The 24,882-nt window shown below is 39.8% G+C and overlaps 1 long non-coding RNA gene across 1 annotated transcript in view; it reads left to right on the top strand.

Moving 5' to 3' along the window:
* LOC144092869 (uncharacterized) overlaps positions 1–24,882 on the top strand; it is a 99,622-nt gene that overhangs the window by 22,259 nt on the left and 52,481 nt on the right. Inside the window, exons 2-5 of the long non-coding RNA XR_013306164.1 lie at positions 17,353–17,570; positions 21,739–21,802; positions 24,575–24,638; positions 24,732–24,826. This is a non-coding gene — a long non-coding RNA (uncharacterized LOC144092869). The remainder of the gene's footprint in view (positions 1–17,352; positions 17,571–21,738; positions 21,803–24,574; positions 24,639–24,731; positions 24,827–24,882) is intronic.

Below are 24,882 nucleotides of genomic sequence, written 5' to 3'. Positions count from 1 at the left end.
TGAGATGTTTGCTGGGAAACAAAAAAACGGAGCAAAAAGACGCATGAAAACGGCAGCCGGTTGTCAAACGCGACGAAAACTTTTGCAGCGCGGTTACGGTATAATGACTTATGATTATGAAAAATGATTTATGCCCTCACTCCTTTTGGATGACTCCATTCGCAATGAAGTTGCTCCAGACAAGTGTCCTTAGGGACATACTATGGAAAAACCAAAAAAAAAAAACGTGGGTGTTCTTGTTGGATAATGCGGGCTCTGCTTCGACAGTTGTTTGACGTGGAGACTCCCGCTTATTATATTTACGTGTCGACTTGATTTGTTATTTTTACGGCGAACATGAGGAGATTATTGGCGGCAGACGAATCAGAGTGACAGTGGCGACACACGCTGGTGGGCGTCCAATGTACACGCCAGGAACCACAAGATGGAGGTTGCGGTCCCACTTAATGTGACCTATAAAAGCCAAAAAAATCCTGCCGCGATTCATTCTTCCTGATGGACTTTCAATTAATTACTCGTCGAGAAGCGGTGCAGAAATTTTGCAGCCTTTTATTTGTTGCTTTGGAAAAAAATTGCTTGTTGGGTTTCTTGGAGGGAACCGTGGTTATCGAGTTTTCCCCCGAGGAAAAAATTACTTTGGCGTTGGCATCGGTGAAGGTCTGGAAGAGGCTTCTAGTTTTTAGCGTTTTCTTCCTACCCTTCAAAATGTTCTACCGACCTATTTCGTTTTTTATTGATTTTATTGCCTTCGTTTAATAAGTGTTTTCCTGCCTTGGGGTCCAAATCAATTTAGTCTGCTACAAGAAGAGTATCCAAAACCAGTTTAAGATCTTGTCCGTGTCATTTAAGGGTACCTAGAGGTCACTTTATGTAAATTTAGGATCATTTGGATGGGTTGGTCGCTTTCTACCGATTTTGGGCCATTTCTAGGTGACTTGTTCGGTTTTGTGGCATTTTAGGGATCCTTGTTAACTCATTGACTCTGCCATTTTGATTGCAAAGTGCAGTAGTGCTCACATTATTCTGGTTTTACGTCGAAAAATTTATCTAGTTGTATGTATGTGAGTATGAATGAGCTACAAAGTCCTTGTCAGGTGGAAAAACCCCGCGGACCAGATCTGGCTCCCTACCTGGACCGTTTCCGGTCCTCGGCCCGTACATTTGAGCCCACTGTTTCCAACAGTTTTTTTGTTCTAGCTATAAAACTGAGCGTCGATCTGTTAAGGGCATTCGTCAAAATGGATTCATACCACTTTTTGTTTGATATGACCTTTGACCTCTTACTTTACGCATCCAAAACAAGTTGAAAGCACACGACTTTGGCCTCCGGTAGGAACACCGGGCGGGGTTTGATACGTGACTAAAAAAGCAAAAAAAAAATTAAAAAACGTTTGCGTCCAGCTCAGTATGAGCATGTTTATTCATATTTCTGCATCCTGTCCATCCACTACGTGCATGTCGACCACAAGGCTGCGGCAGCCATGCTGTCTGCTGGCCAGTGTTGACTTAAACATGGGTGTGTGGGTGTGTGAGTGACTGTGATGCGGAGCACCTGCACCCTGCCCTGCCCACCCCGTCCAGTCACGCTGCCGTGTGACGGCTACCGAGCTGGAAGCCTCCGGATGATATCATCAAACGCTGACAAGGCAGACAGGTCAAGGCGCCTGTGGTTGTTGCTGGAAAAGGCAACTCCTCAAAATGCTCGCTAGCATGTGCGCGTGTTCGTGTGTTTTAATAACACAAGTCACACAAACATTTTGCTTCCCGGCCTTTTTTTAATCAAACGGGAATGCAACAGATTTTTATCCGCAGCACTTAGTGGGCGGAGCTTTACACACATCTGGCTTTATCTTCGTTCAATGGCTGCCAAGCTGCCAGTCAAATCGGATTGGACGTTCAATCACATGATCAGAAATCGGGCATTTTTAGAGGATTGGAATCGGGAGAAAGATATTTTGAAATTTTAAAGGGCTGCGAAGAAATGATTTACAATATGCAATGATATTATCCTGAAGAACTAACATTTTTTTTTGTAGTTTGCAACTTTATTAGGTTTCTAATAATTAGTCACTTGCAAAAAACTGCAGAATATCGTCCACATCCTTTAAAAATATCTCGACCTGTATTAATAAGTAGTTTGTTTGGTAACGTCTTTGACGAAAAAGGCAAAAACAGGAAGAACGCAGATCGTAGCCCCATCCCTTTCTTTTCCCAAAATATTGTACCTGCTCTAGTACCGTATAACTTGTTTTCTTTTCATTTCACCCCGCAGTGTGCTAGCATTGCTCCATCTTAACCGCAGAAGACAGGTTAGCGAGGCTACGTTCTTTTTTTTATTTCCGTTCACCGATCTTAGAGGACATCACGTCCTCTTTCCACCTGCGTTCCCCGTTGACAGAATTAGCGTAATGACCCACGTCTACCCCTCGCTTACCACCTCATATCCCGCAAGGCCACATTCGCCGCGGCTAACGGAAAAGAAAGAACTCCAATTCCACTGGCGGCGAAAAACCATAGACAAAATATCCCCTGTCCTCCGTGTCACGCGCGCCGCATTCTAATCAAATCAGTTCGAATGACTTGGGCGACGGGCGCCCAAACATAATAACCCGGGATGCGTTGCCGGATCCCCATTTCGGCGAGCCGTGCCTCGCCGAGAGTGTTTTGATTCACTAACATTCCTATTTGAGGAACTTCAAATGTTAGGTAAAGAAACATTGGGCTGAATGGAAAGCTGTGTGCATGCATGTCCATTGCAGGAGCTTCCATCCAAAGTGTGTACCTGTGTAATTTGGACATACACCTCTAAGTGTATCTAGCCAAATGTTTTCGTACGGCTCCGTGACGGCCGGGCGGCTCCGGCTAACAAAGGCCACTATTTCGATGGCGCTGGTCAAGTGGAGGAGTGCCGGACTTATAATGACATCGAAAACAAACAGTGGTGAATGGGCACATGGTCCCCGCGTAACCGCAAGGCCCTTAACGGGAAGAGTCTGTCCAGCGCTACGCTGCGCCGCTCCGCCACTACAGGAAGACCCCGGCGCCAAGGAGTTAAAGTGCTCCTACTGTGTTAGGGTGTGTAGTGTGTGTGCAGTGTGCGGGAGAAAATCTGAAAAGTGTACGACCTCCCCCCGGTTACCGGTGGGTCCTCGACTTGCGAATTTTTTACGGCCAGAAGTGCTATCGTAACGAATTTTTGAATGTTGAGCCGCATAAATTCTCCGATTGGTTCCCCGTTCATCAGAAAGCGACCAAGTAAAACCCTTTAAAAATGATTCAAATGTACCTGTTTTGTGTGAAAGATGTGAGAAACACGCCAAAAAGATTTTAAATATTATTTAAGCCATTAATATGAATACCAAACACATTGACACACATGTTAAAGGACGTAGGAGAGAGAGGAGGAGGCGAACAAAAGATGAACACGTACGTAAACACATAACTTAAAATTAGGAGTTCAGGGAACGTAACTTAAATGGGGTCCAAAATGAAAAATGAAAATTAAAGTAGACTGAATTTGAATTTCTTTTGTATCTTGGAACAAAATGATCCCATTGAGGCTTTTCGTAACCTAAATAATCCATAAGTAGAGACATTTGTAAGTAGAGACATTTGTAAGTAGAGACATTTGTAAGTAGAGACATTTGTAAGTAGAGACATTTGTAAGTAGAGACATTTGTGAGTAGAGACATTTGTGAGTAGAGACATTTGTGAGTAGAGACATTTGTAAGTCGATAAATTTTTTAGTAGAGACGTTTGTAAGTAGACACATTTGTAAGTAGGGACATTTGTAAGTAGGGACATTTGTAAGTAGAGGCATTTGTAAGTTGAGGCATTTGTAAGTAGAGGCACGTTCTCTATATCAACTGGACACTCCGTAAACTGAGGAGAATAAAATAATAATAATGATAATAATAATAAAAGTCCCCCCGAGCAGACATTTGTGATCATACATAAATACAAACGCTGTCATCTAGTTGGAGGGGGGAACGTCCCAATCATGTACCAGCAACAATATTATCCTGCCATTCAGTGTCACGCCATGATTGATGAAGCCGAGGGCAGAGCAGGCTACGGTGGCTCCTCCCACACCGCCTCAGATCCCCGCGATGGGGACCCTAATTGTGCGGGGAAAATCAGCATATGCAACTACAAGTCGGTGGCCGGCCAAAGAACATGAAACAAACCCCGTATGGAGCCTTAAGTTCCGCCCCGCTGAAATCTTTGTGTTGGAGTCAAACAAAAAGGTTATTTGGACTTTGGCTTTTTCAATTCACGGGAGCGTTGAAGAATGAACACGCGACGATATGAGATTTGACATGTGGATCAACATTCACGCATGACACACAACATTAAGTGCGCACCTGCACAAGTAAAGATGAGAACTTCACAAAGACAATATCGCTCAATTTTCCAGTATGTCAACATTCGAAGCTGCTTTGCAAAAGGTTTTCTCATAAAAATGGGGGACTTTCGTGCAAGGATTGTTATTTTTTTGCAATATTTGTTCCATTGTGACTCGATTATATCTGTGTAATACTTCCAAATGGGAAGCTTTAACATCTAATATACTTGTTTTATGTATGCTAGGCGGATTTAACTGTTGAAATGTATCTTAACTAATTGGCATATATAAATAAATGTGTGGAACCAGTAAAAAATATGGACAGCGAAACAGCACAACGGGAATTGTTAGGCGTAGGCTGCCTGGTCCAAACAACAGATGCGAATCAAAATGTAGACATGTTGATTTCCCAGCTTGCCTTTCTGCCCACTCACTTGTTTGAAAACATTCCATTTTCAACTTATGCAACTCATTTTTATTCCCATCTACGATTGCAGATCATGTATATGCAATTTTCACATTTATATGACAATGTACAAAGCTGCTGCAGAAAATAGAACCGAAAAAATAAAGCCTAGATGGCGTAATTTTGTTATGATAGAATATCCGCAGTGTTTACCAAATGAAAAAAAGTCATGTGACTGTAAAAATAAGGCATAGATGGCATACTTTTGTTGCGATAGAATATCTGCAGTGTTTACCAAATGAAAAAAAGTCATGTGACCGTCTATGTAGTATAAAAGTGTAAAGCAAGGGTGTCAGACTCGGGTTGGTTCACGGGCCGCGTTAACGTCAACTCGATTTCATGTGGGCCATACCATTTTAGATATAATATTTAGTTTTTTATTTTTTATAAATGGATTAAAAGAACTGGATTAAAAGCCCTGAATATTCCGTTTTTTATAGATCTAAAACAATGTTTATTTTAGCTTTTTTTTAACATATTTTTTGATTTTACAAAATGATTTTTTTGAACTAAAAACACAGAAAAAATGGATTAAAAAATGACAATTATTGATTTAAAGGGGGAAAATGAGGAAATTTAATATACATCTATACTCTTCATTTTAATTTGATCCTAAAACAGAAAGTCGGCACTCATGGTTTACTTTCTCGGGCCGAACAAAATGATGCAGTGGGCCAGATTTGGCCCCCGGGCCGCCACTTTGACACATGTTGTGTAAAGCATTGCTTCTCAAAAAGAAAAAAAAATAGCTGCAACATTAGATTGCAACTGCTGTTCAATTTAGGATAATACGGTATTTTTAGGCAAAATAAAAGCTCAAATTAATCATTCCGATTTGACAACTTGGCCTCTAGTTTAACACTCGCGTCTAATAACATAAAAACTGTCACAGGTCGCTAATAAAAGTCTCTCCGCTGACTCTATTTGCAAAATAATAGACGTTCCAACCGAAGCGACGGCCTGTTTCTTTGCCCTCCGTCAAAGGACCGCAAAATCCCGTCCGTCCGTTCCTTTGAAACATCCTAATAAAACCCAAGCGAACATTCGAGACCTTTTCTCGCTTCGTCGGCATCGATCACGCTCGAATTCTCATGGCGGTACAACACGCAAAGCGTCCCGAGAGAAGTTAAACACGAAGCCACTGGCTGGCGTCTGCGTGCCGCCAATCGGGGGCAAATTCTCCTCACGTAAAACTGGATCTTGATGGGCGAAACAGAAATGCTGAGAGACGTGTTTGGGGCTCGACACCTCTCCTGGGTGTCTGGCCGCGCCAACGCCGCCGACCACAGCTGCTTCCCCCCACGTCGTTTTATTACACGAGGTCGTAACATTTATCCGTAGCTTGTTCTACACCTTTTTCGTCTTTAGTCGCACTCAATGTGGCCAAGAAGTGCAGTAATTGGCATGTATCTGATTTCGCTTGTGTGTGTGTGTGTGTTTGTGGTTATTTGAATCTACTCACTGCCTGCCATATCGTACGGACCGTATTTTCTCGCATATAAGCCATATTTGTCGCTAAAAAATGATGATTGAATCGAGGGTACGGCTTATATGCGCACAAATTAGACTTGACATGCAAGAAACTGCAAGGTGACAAAGACGAAACGCCGTAATGCAAAACTATGCGGCCGATACGGGCATTTATTTCAAAATAGAAAAAAGATAAATAGATGAAACGCTAAACAAATATTATTTTGATGTCTATGAATGAAATTCAGGAAAAAAAATGAACCGTCTCTTGCATAAAAGGTGTAAAAGGGTGTTGACATCTTAGTTTAAACTGGTAGTTAAACAGATACACTTCCTGGTTGCACTGCTCACCTGACTTCCTTTTTGAATTTATGATATTGACCCAAAATAATGTGCCCTATTAAAACCATGAATATCACACCTGTCAACCTCTGCCGATAACTGCCCTTATAAATGATTATGATTCCCCTTACAAACCCCCCCAAAAACCTTACAAACACCGTACGACAAGTCGTACGGTGTTTGTAAGGTTTTTGGGGGGTTTGTAAGGGGAATCATAATCATTTATAAGGGCAGTTATCGGCAGAGGTTGACAGGTATGGAATATGTAGGTGAAAATTGTCAATCAGGCGGCTTATACGAGAGAAATTGTCAAATTCAACCATTTTAAGGCCATTTTAAGGGTGCGGCTTATATGCGGAGGCGGCTAATATGCCAGAAAATACAATAATAAATGTTGTTTTATATTACAGTATATATAAATGAGACATTAAGTCACAACCAAAGTATCACAATTTAGCATCTTGGATGAGAAATGTTATTTTTCATGCGGTCATTCATGCAAATTAATTATTTATGTGTTATTTGTTTGCAACCTTATTTTCTTGCTTCGTGCTGTCCAACTGATTTGCGAGGAATATTTTTGCATTGTTTTTGTTAAAATTACTATATATAACTTGGAATTGACTTGAAATTGGGGGCGAAAAATAGACATTTTGCTGTACTTATTCCTGTATGACTAATTAACACTATTTTTCATTTCTGAATTCCAATTGGTCAACACACCCTGATTCTGACCCTAACTTGAATTTCTATGAAGAAAATTTCACATGTAAGGTTAACTTCAAGAAGCTGAAATGACCAACATATGACTCGACCGTTGCCAAAACGTTTTCTGGCACGTTGAAAGCATTCGGGACGAGTCGGCACCCCCGCGGCTTTTTAGCATCTCGTTCTTCTTTGATTCGGTTCCGGTTCTGATATCGGCGAGCTTGATTTGGACGCGGAGAGCCGAGGTCATCTTGTGAACTTGAACTAAATCCACTGCCGCTGTTTGGATAGGTGCGCGCGAGGCGCAAAATTGCTATGGACGGTTTTGAACGCGCGATTGTTGCTCCTCGAGGCGACATGCTGGGAGAAAAGAAGCTCGTCGGCCAAGTGGGCCGGTCCAACTGGAATTGAAATGTATTTTGACCTTTCTCCAGTCAATTTGGCGAAAGTGCGCTTGGGATGACAACATTTGCAACGTTAAAAGTTTGTAAAGTTAAAAGAAATATCATTCATAATGTTCTCTTTAATTTTAGCCAGAACAAAAGATCCTACAAAGAGCATCCCAGAATTGGAGGGATTTAATTTAACGTAGACTTGGTGAAAACTAGACACTGCAGCCAATAGGAATATGAAATCCAGCAATCAATTATAAAAAATATAAGGTATCTCAGAAATACCACGTGCGATGATTTTTCTAAAAATTTTCCCTTCAAAGTAATACATTTGTAATCCCTATTAAAACCATGAATATGGAGGTGAAAATTGTAAATCAGGGGGCTTATACGAGAGAAATTTTCAAATTCAACCATTTTAAGCCAATTTTAAGGGTACGGCTTATACGCAATGGTGGCTAATGTGCCAAGAAATATGTTAATTTAATTTATCTATCTTCTGAGCCGCATAGCCTAGTCGCAGGGGTGCTGGAGCCAACCATGAATATGGAGGTGAAAAATGTATATTGGGGCTTATACGAGAGAAATTGTAAAATTCAACAATTTTAAGCCAATTTTAAGGGTGCAGCTTATACGCGGAGGCGGCTAATATGCGAGAATATACGTTAAATTCATTCATCTATCTTCTGAGCGGCTTAGCCTGGTCGCAGGGGTACTGGAGCCTACCTCAACTAACTACGGGGAGTAGGGCGAGGGGTACCGTGAACTGTTTTTACAAAGAAAAAGCTTGTCCAAATTATGGAATTGGGTTTTACCTTTTAAAAAACTCTCCTTTTAAAGGTTCATGGAAAAAAATTTAACGAAGCGCTCACAACGCAAAACCGCATCTGAGGTGACGAACGCGTAGTCATGTTCTCACCTGTGATGTCATAGTCCTGCTCGGAGTGACGGGTGAAAAAGCAACGCGCTTTTTCCCTCGCTCGGGTACCCAAAGGACGCCCGAGGGAGCCAGACGTCAGCTTCGGCAATAACGTCATCGCCCGCACGCGGATCGAGCAATCTGCCACAATTAATTGTTTCTAATTTCAATTAATTGAACCTGTTTCTCCTCCCAACGAGTTTTGAACTCCAAGTGGAAAACATGCACCGTAATCTGCATCTAAAACGCAAAGTATCGAAATCCCACGTGCTATAAAACGCTAAACTTGTGCAAATAAGCGAGCCAGAAAAAAAGGCCTGATCCAAAGACAATCTATTTCTCACTTGCAAAATACACTCTCTGCCTAAGCACGTGTTTCTTACTATTTATATTTAAGAAAAAAAGCAATGTCTGCTAGCCGTTTTTTTTTTTTTTTGGCCTTTTTACTTCCCTCTTGTTTTCCTTCTCTCTTTTTTCGCCCACTTTTCCTTCCTAACCCGCACCGGCCATTTTCTATTTGGGTTACTTTCGTGGCTCCGGTTCCACAATCCGCAATTTACGCAGACGTGGACAATAACGGGACGTTTTCAGAATGAAGTTTGGAGTCTGAAGACACGGCTGGAAAATCGTTGTAAGACGCTATTCGAAATTGGGTTGTAATATTTTAGTACCCGACGGCGTTCCAACAGAATAAAATGCCCCACCTTGCGCGGAATATAGCGTATTAATAATGTCATCATTAGCCGGGTTGTCTGGAACCATCATCAAATGTTATTTTACCCGCGTAATATTAATTGAGGTGTTTCTTGCGGTCGTTATATCGGACTCGAGCTTGGACTGAATGAACGCTTTCAAAATGAATTTGCTGCGGTTGGACGTTAAATTAAAATGCGCTGTACTTGCTTGGTTTTATACATTTATAAAGAGTGTTATTAAGAAGTTAGAGCGATTCAAACAGTGCTGGTAAAATTAGAAAAAGAGCAATCTTTACTCAAAACAGTAGAAAAGAATCCTTTTTTTTAAAGTACAGTAAATAGTTGGATTTTACACACTATACTACTGTAAGATGTCTTTATTTTTATGTCTGTTGTCATTTTTCCAGTTTTTAATCATGTTTTTGCATTTTTATGTATGTGCGGACAGCTTTATAGTATGAATATTATATTATTGTAACTTTTTATGCTAACTGGTAACTTAAAGATTTAAAAATTTAAATAAAAAACATTTTTTGGGTTAAACACTGTCACATAATCATTCCTATCATTTCCAGTTCACCCAAAAAAAAACAGAATTTAGAGGCAAAACTTCATTCCGAAACAATTTTATTTTAACTGTTAATATAATGATTTAAAAATTCAAATAAAAATTATCCGCTGAGCATTTTTGTGGGTCCACCACTATAAAAAATAAAATAATCTTTCCTATAATTTCCAGTTCACCCAAAATTCAATTTCCCTTGAAAAAATGAGTTGGAAACCCCAAATTTAAAGGCAAAACTTCAGTCCAGCTCAAAATGTACACTTTTATGTTAACTGGTAATATAATGATTAATAAAAATTAAATAAAAGGCATTTTTTAAGGGCCACCACTGATAAACACTGTCACGGAATCTTTTCCAGTTCATCCAAATTTCAGTTTCCCTTGGAAAAAAATGAGTTTGACACCCAAAATTTAGAAGCCAACTCCATTCCGGCTCTCAATATACACATTTTTATGTTAACTGGTAATATAATGATTAAAACAAATTCAAATAAAAAGCATTTTTAAGGGCCACCACTCACATAATCTATCCTATCATTTCCAGTTCATCCAAAATTCAGTTTCCCTTGAAATAATGGGTTGGAAACCCTAAATTTAGAAGCAAAACTTCATTATGGCTCTCAATATACACATTTTATGTTAACTGGTAATATAATGATTAAAAAAATCAAATAAAAAGCATTTTTAAGGGCCACCGTCCCATAATCTTTCCTATCATGTCCAGTTCATCCAAAATTCAGTTTCCATTAAAAAAAAAGAGTTGTAAACCCCAAATTTAGAGGCAAAACTTCATTCCGGCTCTCAATGTACATACTTTTATGTTAACTGGTAATATAAAGATTAAAAAATTCAAATAATAAGCATTTTTTTAAGGGCCACCACTGATAAATTTTCCTATCATTTCCAGTTCACCCAAAATTCAGTTTCCCTAGAAAAAAAAATGAGTTTGAAACCCCAAATTTAGGGGCAAAACTTCATCCCGACACACGATATACCCGTGTTAAAATTCGCCGGGGTGGAGAACAGCTCAGCTTTGTGCAGCCAAAAGTTTAGAAATTGTCCGCTACACAATCTGAGGTCTAAAACAAACTGGGATCTTATGAGTTGGCAGCAACCACGGGGATGGAGTTGCACGCTCCGGCGTTCTCCGGCGTGCTCCGGCGTGCTCCGGCGTGCTTGGTGGCGACCCGCTGTCCTGTATGCTAATGCGGGCGGCACACAGAATCCACTGTGAGCGGCAGCACAGTGGCCTGTTGTGACGGCGACTCCCCAAACAGAGGCCCTATATGTCCCTCTATGAGTGGCACGTGTGTCCTCACCCTCTGCCGCTAAATATAGAAACAATAACAATGGTGGAGGGAAATGCCTGTTTAGAAGGGAGAGAAAAAAAAAGAAAAAAAAAGCTCACCTCAGATGATATCGCTTTTCATCTTATGAATAAAGCTTAGAGAAGCCGTTTTTTTGCACTGTGCAGGCTTGTGTGCATTCGTTATAACTCGGAAAATGTACAAAAAGTGATTATTTGTGCCTGGTTTTGATTTATTTGGAGCTAATCTTACGAAAAGTGGGGTTCCGTATTTTCTGGACTATAAATCACACCTGAGTATAAGTCGCACCAGCCAAAAAATGCATAATTAAGTGGGCGACTGCCTAGGGCAGGGGTGTCAGACTCGGGTTGGTTTAACGTCAACTTGATTCCACGTGGGCCGGACCATTATAGATATAATATTTAGATTTTTTGAAATAAATTGATTAAAAAAACTGGATTAAAAGCCCTGAATATTCAGTTTTTTATGGATCTAAAACAATGTTTATATTAGCTTTTTTTAAAGATATTTTTAGATTTTACAAAATGATTTTTGAACTAAAAACACAGAAAAAAATGGATTAAAAAATGACAATTATTGATTTAAAAGGGGGAAAATCAGGAAATTTAATATACATCTATACTCTTCATTTGAATTTGATCCTAAAACAGAAAGTCAGCACTCATCATTTACTTTCCCGGGCCACACAAAATGAACCCTCCGAAAAAATATATTACAATTAAATATATAAGTCGCACCCGAGTATAAGTCGCAGCAGCCAAAAAATGCACAATTAAGAAGGAAAAAAAAAACATGTCGCACTTTTGGGGGAAATTTACTTGATCCGAAAATCCAACACCAAATACATACATGTCATCTTGAAAGGCAATTTAAAATTAAAATAAAATAGAGAACAACATGCTGAATAAGTGTATGGTATACTAATGTTACATGATTGATATGCCTGGTAATTTCAGTAGCGATGTAACATCACCACACCAAATCACTAAATCCAATGAAATCGTCATCCTCGGTGTCACTTTTAAATCTACAATATTTAGCTGTGTACCAGTTAACAAATTCGAAAATTCCAGTTCATATTATATACAGTCTTACTTCTACTTATGAAATTAATTAGTTCCAAGACTTTTGCAATGACATCCGTAGCTTTTTAAATTTGCTGGTTAACAACTACATATGTCGTGAGATTTTTATTCAACAAAATCCAAGTTCAAAGCCATTTCAACGGTTTTTCGTTATTTTCCCGGTCCCCAACCGAGTCCAATTCCGCCCAAGCCGTCCTCGGCGTAACACAAATTTTTCCGCCCACACTACTTCAGTGTCTAAATGGCATGATTCACTTCATACCAAGCCTAATGGCAAATCCGTTTTAATAGGCTTCTATTTGAGGCGCCCTGACACATATATGAAAAGTCCGAGACCTCCTGTGCTCTCGTATCAATCACTACATATTTTAAGAGCTTAGCGGTGGGTAAAGCCCAATGAACAAATATTTGGCGTGTCCGGGCAAACATTTCCCCCCCGTGTTTAATCAAAAGGCAGAACAGCGGACCAGTGTAGGTGTCCTTCATTGAATCTCAGTGCTGGATAAATACTCGCGGCGGACAGTGTGTACACAAATCTCCGGGTAGACACGGGCTCGGGCGTCCACGGAAAAACCTTAATTTGTCGGTGGCACGGCCAATTTGACCTTGTTGAGAACCTGCGGTCAAATGCGTGCGTCGGTGACCTATCTTTTGCAAACATGGTGCGAAAATGCCGCTGGTACGAAGCGGGTCTTCCTGACCCACATTTCAAAGTCCCTTTTGTTGGATTCTTTGGGTCTTTTTAAATGTTGAACTTGCTTCAGGAGTGCAGCGGGACCCCCAGATGAAAATTTAAGGGAATAGTCGCACCAGAAAAGTACGTAGTTTGCGTTCTTTGGTCCGGAACAGAATGCTACGGGTCCCTCTTTAGTTTGGGGGTGGTTTAATTTTTGACATTGCAGTTCTCGCAAGAGTCCTAGGACATCGTTCAATCATTGTAGGGGTGTGCGGGTGTGTCTTTTCAGATGTTGAACTTACTTCATGGGTGTAGCGGGACCCCCAGATGAAAATTTAAGGGAATAGTCGCACCAGAAAAGTATGTAGTTCGTGTTCTTCGGTCTGGACCAGAATGCTATGGGCCCCTCTGGTTTGGGGGTGGTTCATTTTTTTACATTGCAATTGTCACAAGAGTCCAATGACATCGTTCAATCATTGTTGGGGTGTGCGGATGTGTCTTTTCAGACGTTGAACTTACTTCATGGGTGTAGCGGGACCCCCCAGATGAAAATTTAAGGGAATAGTCGCACCAGAAAAGTATGTAGTTTGCGTTCTTTGGTCTGGACCAGAATGCTACGGGCCCCTCTTTAGTTTTGGGGGCGGTTCAGGACATGGTTTAATCCTTGTTGGGGTGTTTGCTTCATACCTGATTCCATTTTTTTTTTCATACCAGCCCAGAAAAAACTTTTTAGGGTCTTACATGTCACTTCCAGTAAATTTAGGATCATTTCCTATTGATTTTAAGCGACTTCCCAGGATGCTTCTTGTTCGTTTGTTGGTCCTTGCTGATTTTTGGGCAATTCCAGGTGACTTCCTGTTAGTTTCGGGACAATTCAAGGTCCCCCCCCCTTAAAACATCGGCTACCGTTGAAGACGATTGGACACAGCTGAATAAACTCATTTGATCACACAATTCATAAACATCTAGATTTGCGGCACCCTTGACGAAAAACTGAAACCATTTAAATCTAAATGTACAGCTACAATTCGTAGAATAGGTCATAATTAGCTTTTTTTTTTTAAACAAGCCTTTTGAAATGCATCACGTGTAATATATCCGTTTCTAGGCAGTCTTGACTCCTCAAAATAATTAATCAACTAACTTTACAATAATACACATTCCTCTCTTTTTTGATACCGAGCTAGCTCGTGCCTATTCAGCGCTCTCGACATTGCACTGGGCAGCGTTCAGTTTCAGCACCCCTAACAGGCGTGTCGGGCCGAGTGCTCGTTGGATAGACCATGTTTGACAGTGAAAAAGCTGTTTTAATTCAAAATATTTGCCCAATTATTCAAAGACAGGCGGGCTCATATTCCCCTAGATTTGATTTTGCGCAACTCGATAGGCCCATCAGTCTTGCGCTTTGGAGACCGGATCCGTTTCAAATTGTTATCAAGGATTGTCCAAAGACCACATATGCCTTCACTTGCTATAGCGGGGTCTTGGCACCAGGACTTATTTGCACAGTTCTTGGTCCGCTCTGGCAGACTTATGGAGTTAGTCGCACGATTACATTCGGGCTGCGAGAATGCCAACCAAAATGTTGTAGTCATGAATTGGTGTGTGCTGATTTGGCAGTTGTAGCGTCGAACAAGTCCCGTCATTTTTGGGGCATCCACCCAAGGACCTGTCAGGGTATTACAGCTAAAATGTATTGGACAAGATGGAAAAGAAAGCAATGTATTCCCTGCGAGCCGTCAAATGGAAGGTCCACACCAGCTGATGGATGAACCTGCCATATCTGTCCTCGTTGGTGCATACTTGGTCGTCATGTGGGGAGAACAATTACCGTATTTTCTCGCATATTAGCCGCCTCCGCGTATAAGTCCTACCCTTAAAATTGCCTTTAAATCATTTAATTTTCAATTTCTTTCGTTTAAGGCGCTTCCTGATTCAGAATTTTCACCATCATATTCATGGTTTTAATAAGGATGTGTTACTTTGAAGGGAAAATCTTAAGAAAAATCATCGTACATGGTATTTCGGTATTTCTGAGATACGGTATAAATCCATGGCTGGATTTCACATTCCTATTGGCTGCACGAAGACAAATTTAAAAAGGAAGTCAGGTGAGCAGTACAACCAGGAAGTGTGTCAGTAGCGGTCTAGTTTGTCATCCCTAGGTAAGATGGCGGCACGCTCAGCGAGCAATGATGTCAAAATAAATGTTGTTTAGCATTTTATCTATTCATCTTTTCTTTATTTTGAAATAAATGACCGTACCGGCCGCATTGTCTTGCGTTATGGCATTTCGTCTTTATCACTTTACTGTTTCGTCCATGTCAAGTGTAACTTATGCGCATATAAGCCTTACCCTCGATTCAGTCATCATTTTTTTAGCGACAAATACGGCCTATAAGCGAGAAAATACGGTAAACAAATTTCAGATCTACTTATGTGATAACCCTATAATAATAATACTAGCTGATTCAGCAATGTTTCACCGCCCTAACCATTTGCTGTAAATGTGCATCGTAATGTGGTGAGACGCCACCCAAGAATGTGATATCCCATAATATACTTTGTAGCAGAAATGCGGTGTGACTAAGCAACTCCGTCAGTTTATGTGCAGCACGAGCAATCATGACATCTTCATCGGTTGCTTCCAAAGACTTATTGGATTAACACCGAGTAGGCACTTTCAAATGCGCCACTTGGACATTTTCTGTCAAAGAAAGTCCAAATCATTCAAAGTCATCTGTCAGGCCGCTTTATTTTGACAAAGTGCTCAACATGATATCCCGACAATCTGTCCATTTGATACCGCTAAACGCACTTTTCCAGAAAAGCATTTGGCAAAAAAAAGCCGCATATTTTTTGAGTGAAGAAACTGAATTCCGATGTTTGATGGCAACTGTCTAACTAGTTTTTTTTCGCTGCAATGTTATACGATATTTAAAGTTTCTGGATCTGATGTAACTGATGTCAAAGCTTTTTTTTTTTACAGCATACCCACATAAAATTCTGGATCTCATCAAGACCGCCTTGATGGATTTGTATTATTGTATTATGAAATATGCTCCGTAAATCTTATACCAATGTTTGCTAAACACGATCTAGATAGCCTACTCGCAAAAAAAGCCGACCATGACGGGATAGTAAAGTCTGTCAAAATCATTTCCCTGACGAAATATAATGCAATCTGAGAGCTTGTCAATATTTCCCAAAGATTTGACCTGATTCTGCCTCTCTGAGTTGGACTTGATCAACAGGGAAGAGAATCCCACCAATGTTTGCCAAGAGACCGCTAGACACGGACAGCGTGGGCTTGTTAATAGACCGTGACGGCTTACTTGAAACTTACTTAAAAGTCTGTTTTGCAGCAAAGAAAAATATGCATATTGTTCCTGACAACGCTATTACAAGTGCAAATGATCCAATCCCTCTGGTGTTCTTTTCCAGAAACTCCAAAGTCCATGTTTTTGGCAGAACTATCTCGCCGATCCCAAAAGAGCTGTTAAGATTAATATCTCTCTTTTTTTATTTATTATCCCATATTCTCTTACCGTTTAGTCGGGAGGCGTTGCTAATAATGATATGTTAGGGAAATGTTTACATGCCTAGCAACAAACTACCTGTTCCTGCATATTGATTCATGTATAAAACAGCTTGGTTTTATGCTTTAATAAGTTTGTATTTTGTTTCATAGAGAATGTGCATGAAAAAAAATGTTTTATTTCAATGGAACAAACCGTTGATGGTTCTACGATAACATTATCCATTGAATTGAATGTTTTTATTGTCATTATACAACTATAATGAGATTTAATGTTTTCACCATGCAGAGCACAAATAACAACAAACAGACAAATAAATAACCTGTAAAAAATAAGTAATCCAAGTGAGATCTGCAGAATGGGGCGGTTCTGTTCCGTTTGAAGTCCAGGAGGAGTTCCATGGTTACATAATCAATACATAGTAATGATAAATAAATAATCAATAAATAGTAATCGATAAATAAGTGGTCAACATAATAAATAAGTAGTAGTAATAAGTCATGATTAGGTCCTAGATGCAGAACTCGAGTTGAGCTCTTGTGAAGAAACTGTCCTTGAGTCTGTTTGTCTTGGCTGTTATGGCTCTCTAGCGCCCTCCAGAGGACAGCACTTTGAAGCGGTGGAAGCGTATCGTACCAAGATATTTAAAGACAAACTTGCATCATTACGTTTAATTGTCGTCTTTTGTGCCCTTTGTCAATTTGACGAATCGAGCTTTTTGCTTAAATTGCCGTTTTTTCCCCCCAGACTGCACTTAACAGCGTTTATTGCCGCCGACAGCCAGATATACTGATCTTTCTCCTCTTCTGGTCTTTGCCTCAGGGTCTCGCAGCAGCCGTCGAGCCTCCTCAACACTTTGGAGAACGATTAATGGCTGGAGAAAGTGTTCAAAGATGGATGAGCGAGCCGAGTGAAAGAAAAATTTAACGCCGCTCCGACTGACTTGAAGGAATGAATTTGAGCCATGCGATCAAATGACTTGGAACCGATGGCTCGGCCCAAAATAAAAATACGGATAGAATTTACCGTCTGTCGAAAAGGTAAGTCGTGTAAATCACCACTCTGCAAATGGCCAATGTTCGCCAGCACTTAAATGCAAAAACAGTGACCGAGCAGTAGAGTTTCGTTCGGTTACCGCATATTGGGTCTTCGGTTTTGGTTTCATTTCGAGGTGTGTGGCTGCGATAGTCGATATGATTTATTTTGTAAAACAGCAATATAATGTGCAGGTAAATGCCTCTTTATGACTATTACACTTGTTACCTGTCGGTTCTTTGACAGTATTGTAACATGAAGTTAATATATCATGGATTAGCTTTCCTAAGGCATCTATAAACTCTCAATAAATTATGTAGAAATCTGGGATCGTAGGGTTCGGATAATAAGAAAACAATCGGAATTTAATAGTACTACTTTTTGCAATTAGATTCCATATATCATTTAGGAAGAATAGCATTGTCAACGTCATGTGAAGTAGTTAAACTAACGGTGCAACGAGTATAAAATGTTGGGTGGCGATGCAGAAAAAATCAGAAATTGTTTTGGGGGGTTTTCTGACCGTTGGTTTTGATTCTGGAAGTCCAACCGAGGAGTGGTTTAGCCAAGTGTAAGCCGAGAGTCAAAGTACAACGGACAGTTTGATTGGATGTAAACTTAAGCATGTTGGTGCAGTGGAAGGGTGGGCTGGGGCCGGTGCTGGGTTGGGGAGGGGGGGTCTCCATTGGAGGGCCGACATTGCAAAGCAGACCCGCGAGCATCAACAAACCTCAATGCTTAAAGCAGCTGTTCTTCATGTCTGGCTTCTGGGAAAGTCATTTCGCCCACCGCCGTTAGCGCTCCCTCTGCTATCGCGGGTAAAATTTGGCAATCTAAGAGGGAAGTATTTGATCAGTGGTCAATACTAGTTATTTTTTTATTATTACTTTTTTTGGCTATGGTTTTCTAAAAAGAAAAAAAAAACTAATGTCAACAGACAAAAGTTCTCTTTCTGACTATCGTTACTTGATCATTTGTCTTGGTTTCTCATAGAATAGATTGCCTTCTCAAAAATGTGACTTATACTCCAGTGCGACTTATACTCCAGTGCGACTTATACTCCAGTGCTCCTTTTTTTTACTCTTCATTGTGTATTCTTTAGCTGGTGCGACTTAAAAAGTTACTGAAAAATATATATATATATTTACTCCAACCCAGTTTACTCAGAATATCCCGAATCCAACCTTAAATAGTTTTCCACCAAACCTTGAAAATTCCATTAAAATCCTCCCACTTGAAATGAAAGCTTCCACCGACGATTGTCGAAATAATTATTTTTTAACAGTGTTGTGAAAATAAACCGAGTACAAATGCTTACATAACAACCCGTGGAAATATCGCTAAGCGGCGTGTACTCCGATCTATAGAAATGCCAAGTACGCTACAACCGCAACATTCGTTGGAAACATACATTGACAATTAACAGAACTTGAGTATTGAAGCTAACGTGGATCAGCAAAACATGAACATCTTTTCTCCAGAGCCCGTGCCATTTGACTGTGGCACCGTTAGCAATAACATGTCATCAAACTGCTTCCTCTGAGATTATTGTTCTTTCCGTGGTAGGCATGTTTTTCGTCTGCAGCAGATATGACTCATAACTCATCCGCCGGACTAATAAGGCCGTGTCAGGGCATAATGCAACAGATACATTGAATTAAACTTTCCCAGACGCGAACACGCATAGCTAAACATTGAGAGCAATTAAGCCTTTGGATTACATGTCAGAAAGCATGACTTTGCGAGCGCTGCCGCCGGTGGACTTGACAGTAGCGCCGCTCTGGCCTGCTCATGCTTTCCCTGTTAGTAAGGTGAGTCAGGCCGTGACTAAACGGCCAGACTAAGCCGCCATCGTGCATCTACGGTGCGGCGGACGATAGTCGGGATAAGCACGGGTCGGGAAACTGCCCATTCGTCAATATTGAACTGTTTACATTCAAATCAAGAGCTGAGATTGGCCTTGTTTTCGACCTTTTCTGACTCTGGACATAAAAATGGAAGCATTAACGCCAAATACGTGCCAGTTCTTTAAAAAAAACAGGTTTGGAAATGGCCATGTCGCAAAAAGGCAGTGGCTATTTAAAAACCTGAATTTTGTTTCCATAAGATATATTTTTCAAGGCTAGGGATGGCCAAACTATGGCCTGTAGGACACCTCGCGACGATATATTCATATTTTCGACAAGAGTGAGTTGCTCAATTTCCTGTCTGCAATCAAATTTTTTTTTAGCTAGGTCTACAATGTCTTCTGTGTCTGTGTTGCTACTGCAACCAAGACATTTCCCGAATACGGGTTAAAATAAAGTTCTAACCCACATGTGGCGGCCCAGGGGCCAAATCTGGCCCGCCACATCATTTTGTGTGGCCCGGGAAAGTCAATGATGAGTGCCGACTTTCTGTTTTAGGATCAAATTAAAATGAAGAGTATAGATGTATATTAAATTTCCTGATTTCCCCCCTTTTAAATCAATAATTGTCATTTTTTAATCCATTTTTTTCTGTGTTTTTAGTTCAAAAATCATTTTGTATAATCTAAAAATATATAAAAAAGCTAAAATAAACATTGTTTTAGATATATAAAAAATGAATATTCAGGGCTTTTAATCCAGTTCTTTTAATCCATTTCTAAAAAAAAATCTAAATATATCTCAAATGGTCCGGCCCACTTGAAATCTAGTTGACGTTAACGCGGCCCGCAAACCAACCCGAGTCTGACACCCTTGTTCTAACCTAACATTTGTTCATTGGCCTACTGTCATCAAAATGGCAGCCAATGAGTTCCATGGAACCTGAAAATGTCCCCAAACCAACAGGACGTCATCTGGAAACCCCAAAAATTCAGCAGTGACCAACAAACAAACAAGCAGAGTCCTTCATAATCAATAAGAAATGATCCATAATTGACCTTCAAGCACCCTAAAGTGGAAGTGGAAAAATATATTCCATAATTCATTCCCATTGATGTCTATGATAGCAAATAAGTTAACTTTCTGGGCCAAAAAAGACCGGTCCGGCCCACATGAGATCTATTTGGCACGAACGTGGCCCGCCAACCAAACCGACTTCGACACCCCTGCTTTTTGGGGAATCGCGGCGTTCGTCCAAATTGCTTTGACGTACGTTTGTCTCACTGTCGTCTCCATTTTTCCTCTCCCAGGATATGAGCGACTTCCAATCAGAGGCGGTTGTCCCGTGTTTGTTTGTTGTCTCCAACGGCCACGCCGCCAGCAAGTTAAGACCAGACATGATGCGGAATTAAGCGCTTTTACCGCACTAAGCCGGCCAATCAGAAGGAGACTAACGGGAACGCGCCGCCGTGGTATTTAGCTGTCACTCGGCCGACGAAGATGCGACCACGCTGCGGTGCGCCGCTCTGTCATTTTGTCGTGTCGCCAGGGGAAAATCAAAGCGCCGATTATACCCGGCGGTCGGAGCTGATTGACATTGCCACGACGTCGGGTAGAAATAACGTGGGGGTTTTTTGCGCCATGGCTTGATGTTTCGCCATCCCGCTGATCTTCCCATTGTGGGAATCATAATCACAATATGTCTCATTTTATAACCCGCCACCAAAGCTCAAAATGTCCGTCCGAATGGATGGAAACGTACATTTCGATACAATAACAGAGCCAATCATATTTTCCAGATTTAGAGTAAAACATATGTGTTAAATGCTGAAAAAGTTGTGCTGAGAAAACTTGGACTTATTAAAACTTATTATTTGGAACCAGTACCAAATTAGTGTGTCAAAAGAGTCATTCAAAAGGTCAAACTTTTTGCAAGAAGGGCAGTTTCGTATTTACGTGTCGCCCGAATATAAGACAACGCCCTGTTTTTAAAGAAAAAAATACATTTTGAACACTAATTCAACTTTCATATCGAGAATAATAACAGTAATCTGAAAGAGTGAAAAAAATATTTAACGTGTCGCCCGAATATAAGACGACGGACGCCCTGTTTTTAAAGACTTAAGTTTGAAAAAAATACCTTTTGAACACTAATTCAACTTTCATATCGGGAATAATAATAGTAATCTGAAAGACTGAAAAAAATAAGTCACACTTGAGTATAAATCTGACAAAAAAAAGTATGATTTATAGTCCAAAAAATGTGGTTTTCACTGTACTATACTTTGCATAAATATTGACAAAACTTGTTTTTTTCATTTTGCAGTGCACGTATCGGCACAAATGTGGAAAAAATAAGAGTTAGGACTCCAAGACGTGTCTGCGTAAAGGTAAGAAAGCTTTAATTTTTTACAAACTCAATTTCTGTGATTGCTTCATTCAATAAAAACATGACGAAGGTCGTCAGGCGAAAAAAATGCGTTATGTCACGATTATTACTCGGATAAACATTACTAATAAGATTGTCATCGTTCTAATGTGGATTGGGCCAAGGTTGAGTCAATATAGCGTGATCATCTAAATATAATAAATCCAAAAGCGATGCTTGTTTGCTTGTCCACAAAGTCAAATGTCGGCAAATAAATATTTGTGTTGAAGGTGTGCTCAGGCGTCTTGTGGGTCATTTCTATTTTTAACAGGAAAAACAATCTGGATGAGTCAAAACATATTTATAAAATGTTCCTATAAAAATTAGGTCACATGAACTCAAATGACGTTGTTTCCATCGCCCTGTCATGTAATATGATGGGATGTAATATTAAATCAGAGGCAGAAATTGGGGCAAAAAAATGAGCAAGCACCGCAAAAAATGGGACAGGAATAGCATTAAGTTAGCTTTTGTAATTCTTTCTCTTGCGCATGAAATTAAGAAATGGACGTCAGACATACAAAATTATTTGGGGGGGGGATTTTTTTCTAAAAATGGGCTGCAGAACATTAAAAAAACATTAAAAATACAACCGAGATATCTTAAATGATCTCCCTGGATTATTTTTTCACGTATAATGTTAAAAAATACTGACATTTTACCTTACCTTCTACTTTAAATTCAGCATTTTGCCACGTTTTGACCCAAAAAAATAATTTTCATAATTTGCTGCGGGCCAAAACAAAACAGGCAGCGGTCCCAAGTTGGCCCTCAAGCCGTACTTTGGAAACTCCTGCTTTAAATTCTCCCGTGAATTTTATTTCAATATCGTCGTAGGTACACAAATACATTTGCATTTTTCCATTTTTTTTCGATTAGCCAAATGTGTGCGTAGCTCAAACTCCCCCTAGAATTATTAAAGATGACCATCCTTCAAGGCTAATCTCGGGTGACCCATCCACAGCTGGCAAACAGCCAGTCAGCGGCGACCTTTAACCCCTCCGCCGACATGGCAGCCATCTCCAGCAATTATCTGCAATTGGTCAGTTATTTTCTTAGGCCACTGAAATTACCGCGCCGTCAAAAGTAAGCGGGCGATAAAATGTAAACGCTTCCATTTGCACATCACAGAGATGTGCGCCCTCACACATATGGAACAAACGCACAAACGCACAAACGTTCTTCGATTAATCTCACTAAAACAGCCAAAATACCAATAAAATATCACAAATCAGCCCGAGTATAAGACGATGTTTTTTGCATTGAAATAAAACTGGTAAAGTGTTGGTCGTCTTAAACACGGGATCTAGATGTTATACCTATGTGCAACGCTAGATGGCGCCAACATCTTTAAAGCGAATTCTAAACACGTTTAATGGTTAATGCACTTATTCCAATTTTGCGGTTTTATCACAATAGATTGGTTAATTTGCATTTTAAAAACAGAAGGCATTCATTTAGAAATGCGATTGTACTTTAGTTTACATATTTAAATGTTCAAATATTAAGATGTGAGGGATAGTTTTTGCATGATTTGAACAAAGCAAAATAACATGAATAAAATGTTATAATCATTTCTTTCAGATTACTATTATTATTCTCGATATGAAAGTTGAATTGGTGTTCAAAAGCTATGTTTTCAAACTTGAGTTTTTAAAAACAGGGCGTCGTCTTATATTCGGGCCACACGTTAAATTCGGAACTACCTTTCTTGCAAAAGTTAGACCTTTCGAATGAATCTTTTGACACACAAATTTGCAATTTGTTAAAAAATAATCCATATTCATAGGAGAGAGATTTTTCAGTTGCTATGAAACAGTGATTTTTTGCAAGCGAGGAAAAATTTGATTGAGCAAATGGAAGAAGCGTGAATGGAGACGTTAATCGTCGGGGATTGGCTGACTTAGCTTTGACAGCGCTGATTACTGGAGTGGGAAAACAACATACGCTTACAGGAAATTGCTACAATTCTCATCCAAGACGGATCAAGAGAGATTGACAACAGATTGACTTCCCCAAAAAATAGGACACTATTGATCGGGAACCTTATTTACAGTTCTGGGAAGTCGGGCCGGTGCGATGTCGTTCTGGAAAGAAATGCAAAAAAATAAACCTTATATATCCAGAATAATAGACAAAATAGGCACTTGTTAATGTGACATATTCCGTTTTTTTGGCTAACGATAGCCTAAACGCACAACATAAGCTCTCAAATTTTTCCTCGCTTGCAAAAAAAATCAGTTTCATAGCAACTGCAAAATATCTCTTGTATGAATATGTATTATTTGGAACCAATACCAAATTAGTGTGTCAAAAGATTCATTCAAAAGGTCAAACTTTTTTGCAAGAAGGGCAGTTTTGTATTTAACGTGTCGCCCGAATATAAGACGACACCCTATTTTTAAAGAAAAAAATACCTTTTGAACACTAATTCAACTTTCATATCGAGAATAATAACAGTAATCTGAAAGTGAAAAAAATATTTAACGTGTCGCCCGAATATAAGAGGACGGACGCCCTGTTTTTAAAGACTTAAGTTTGAAAAAAATACCTTTTGAACACTAATTCAACTTTCATATCAAGAATAATAACAGTAATCTGAAAGACTGAAAAAAATAAGTCACACTTAAGTATAAATCTGACAAAAAATATGGTTTATAGTCCCCCAAAATTGGTTTTCACTGTACTATACATTGTATAAATATTGACAAAACTTGTTTTTTTCATTTTGCAGTGCACATATCGGCACAAATGTGGAAAAAATAAGAGTTAGGACTCCAAGACGTGTCTGCGTAAAGGTAAGAAAGCTTTAATTTTTTACAACAAGCTACACTTGCGCCATGTTCTTTTTTTGATGACGAAGTACAGCTTCTGACGCACATTTAAATCAGGTTATTGGACTCGGAATTTAGGGCAAAGCAGACAAACCCACTTGTTTTTCCAGGAAAAAATAAGAGTTGGGACTCCAAGACGTGTCTGCGTAAAGGTAAGAAAGCTTTAATTTTTTACAACAAGCTACACTTGCGCCATGTTTTTGTTTTT

This window comes from Stigmatopora argus, chromosome 18, assembly GCF_051989625.1.
Source record: "Stigmatopora argus isolate UIUO_Sarg chromosome 18, RoL_Sarg_1.0, whole genome shotgun sequence".
NCBI lineage: Eukaryota > Metazoa > Chordata > Actinopteri > Syngnathiformes > Syngnathidae > Stigmatopora > Stigmatopora argus.
The sequence above is the reverse complement of the archived record's forward strand: the minus strand, read 5'-3'. Positions and strand labels throughout refer to the sequence as shown.